At 37.8% G+C, this 3,356-nt stretch overlaps 1 pseudogene; it reads right to left on the bottom strand.

The window, feature by feature from the left end:
* Window positions 1-331: 331 nt before the first annotated feature.
* LOC102774350 lies at window positions 332-1,046 on the bottom strand (annotated as a pseudogene).
* Window positions 1,047-3,356: the final 2,310 nt, after the last annotated feature.

Here is a 3,356-nt window from a genome sequence, read left to right as displayed (position 1 = left end):
TACTACATGAGTATCTCAATTAACCTTTTTCGGATAAAGTGATAACTAAAAAGTTTAAATTTAGTTTCAATATCTCTCAGGAAAGTGATGTCAGTATTCTAGCAATAGTGATGACATTCCGTTGACTGTAAATATGCTACTCAGTACTTGATTGAATTCTATGTACATGTGCTTCCATATTCCAAGTGCAAATTTTCGATGGTGCAGGTTTATAATCAAAGCTGGGCTGAACAAATGCTGTCTAGCTTCTGAAAGCAAATGATAGAAGCATATTCTAAAAGTGAATACACTGAAGTCACAAGTAGGTGACCAGTTCCAGTTCTTTTCTCTTTTACGTGTGATGAATGTCACGAAGCATTAATTCCCGAGGTATATTTGTTTCTGGACCATACAGCTTACATACTCTTCTTTCAAAGGCCGCTACCATCTGCTTTACGACCTCGTCGAAAAACAATGTAGCAAGCTGAGAGTGTAGAAGAGAGTGGAATTCAAAAGAAACTGAAAAATCCAAGGTCCGAGTCCTTGGGTAGCCAGGCAGACCTGGGCTAAAACACCAGTCTCCAAATGATTGAAAAGCAGGATGCCTTAACTAAATGTGGTTTCACCATGGTTACTATGGATGTATAGCGCTCCAATACAGGTGGAAACCCAATTTCTAATTGTGTTTTGCAGTATCCGGATCTCTTTGATGTATTGGATTTTTTGCACCATGGAACAAAATTCTTGTAATCTTCCATTTCTGCTACTACATCATACATTTCCTGCATAGAGTATCCTATAATTCTCCTCTCTGAATACTCTTTTGTTTATTAATGGTACAGCAATTTTAAAGAAAGTTCGTGCATATATCTCCTTGGGCAAAACTGAAGTATGTAGTGGAAGAGTTCTGCTCATCAGTATACACAGGAAGCTAAGTGTCTGATGTTCTGTGTAGGACCCTGAGCCGAAATGGGGACTCCAGCTGCTACCGGCGACTTCGGACAACATCCCAAGACTGAAACCATCTTTTTCAGGACCCTCGGACTGGTTCGAGCTGCCATGGTCATCTCATTCTAAACATTCTTTTTAACTTATTGATTTGAGAGAGAGGGAGAGAGAAACATTGATTGGTTGTTCCACTTATTTACGCATCTATTGGTTGCTTCTTATATGTACCCTGAAGCAAGGATTGAACATGCAAACTTGGTGTATCAGGACAACACTCTAACCAACTGAGCTATCTGACCTGAACTCTTGTTACCTTTAAAAAAAATCTTCAAATTTATTTTTGTCTGATATGAGTATGGCTATAACCCCTTTTCTCTAGATACACTTTGAGTCTATGTGTTTACAGCTGCGATGTGTCTCCTGAATTCAATCTGTTTACATTTAAGGTGATTATTGATATAGGAGGATTTCCTATAGCCATTTTATCTTTTTTACTTGTTGCTCTGTGTATTCATTGTTTCTTTTCTCTTGTGTTTCTGTCTGCTATTTCAGTTTGGTGATATTCTATAATTTTTTCCTCTGTTTTATCTTTTTTAAAATTGTATGGGTCTCATTTCTAGATTTTTGTTTTGTGGTTACCATTATGTCTATGCAAAGAAAATTTCATATGTACAATAGTCCTTTTTCTTTTGATAGCATGTTATCTCCATTCATTCTTTCTCCTCTTGCCTTACATGTTTTTGTTATCACAAGATATTCCTGTTTATGCTGTGCATAATTTGTTCATTTCCAAATTACGCTATTTATTGTCTTCTTTGTAAAAAATGCTTTTACCCCTTTAACCTTTATGTTATGTTTAGGTGTTTAATATACTATTCTGAACAAGAATTGCAATTTCCTGCTTCTGTCTATTTGTCATCTTAGTCTCAGTTTTGTATCCTTTTGCCTTTTTGTTTCAGGTAGAAGAACTCCTTCTAGCATTTCTTATAATGCAGGTCTTGTGGTGATAAATTTCCTCAGCTTCTGTTTGTCTGGAAAAGCCTTCATTTTCTCATCATATTGAAATAACCTTGGTATATATGCCATTCTTGGTTGGTGATTTCTCTTTCAATATTTTGAATATTTGCTTCTTCTTGCTCCTAGCTTCTAGGGTTTTTAGTGAAAAATTGGATGATAATCTAGTGGGGTTTCCATCTTCCTCCTGCTGCCTTGAGAGTTCTTTCTTTGTCATTAACTTTTGAGAGCTTTAATATCGTGTACCTTGGAGAATGTCCTTTTGCATTGAGGGCTTCTGCTAGCTTCTTGGATTCAAAGGTCCAGCTCTTTCCATAGGTTTGGGAAGTTCTCATTGATTATTTGTTTAAATAGGCTCTCTGTTCCCTCCTCTCTCTTCTCCTTCTGGTATGCCCATTATTCATATATTTCTCTTTCTAATCATTTTAACTGTCATAGAGTTCTTTCATTTTGTTTTACTCTCAATTTGCTCCTTTCCATCTGAGTCATTTCTATATTTCTATCTTCAATGTCACTAATTCTTACTTTTATTTAATCTGCTCTATTTCCTAAACTCTCTAACTCATTCTTTATCTCATTTATTGAGTTCTTCAGCTCCAGAATTTCTGTTTGATTCTTTTTACAGGTTTAATCTCTTTGGTAAAGTATGGCCGGCATGCTGGGGCTGGGGTCTCCTCTCCGCGTCCCGCACAGAGGGGGAGACTTGAACCGGTTCGTCCAAGTAGGAGGCGCTTTCGGGATTAAAGAATAATGAAAGACAGACATAAAATAGATTAAACGCTTGGGTTGGATGTGATGCCTGCCCTCTGGAGGGTCAGAGCACACACAGAGAGAGCACGTGCACCAGCTCTGAAAGCTCTTTATTATATACTCGAATTACAGGAAGTTATATCACATCTGGGTGGGCCTTTGACATCACGAGATCCATCCCCTTAACACTGGGTGGGAGAGTCAGACTGGGTGGCGTCCAGTCTTTGACTGGTCCCGCCCTCAGGGAGTGGCTCTGCCCTCTCCCTGAGTCCCAGCTGACGTAAATTAAGCCAAGTGTATTCTAAAGGCCCTTAACAGTAAAGTACTCCTTTTGTTCATTGATTTTATTTCTTAGCTCATTGAATTGCTTTTCTGAGTTTCCTTGTATCTCATTGAGTTTTTTCAAAATTACAATCTTGAATTCTTTGTCATTTAAAATAGTCTTCCATGCCTTTAAGTTTATTTTCTGGAGATTTTTAACTTTCTTTCTGAACTACTTTGTAACCTTGATTTTTAATTATATTTAATAGATTATTTCTCTGCTTGGGCATTTGAGGAAATGAAATATTATACTACTAGAGGCCCGGTGCACAAAAATTTGTGTACTCAGGGGTAGGGGGTCCCTCAGCCTGGCCTGTGCCCTCTCACAGTCTGGGTCACAAACC

Source organism: Myotis davidii, unplaced genomic scaffold (assembly GCF_000327345.1).
Source record: "Myotis davidii unplaced genomic scaffold, ASM32734v1 scaffold1069, whole genome shotgun sequence".
NCBI lineage: Eukaryota > Metazoa > Chordata > Mammalia > Chiroptera > Vespertilionidae > Myotis > Myotis davidii.
The sequence above is the reverse complement of the archived record's forward strand: the minus strand, read 5'-3'. Positions and strand labels throughout refer to the sequence as shown.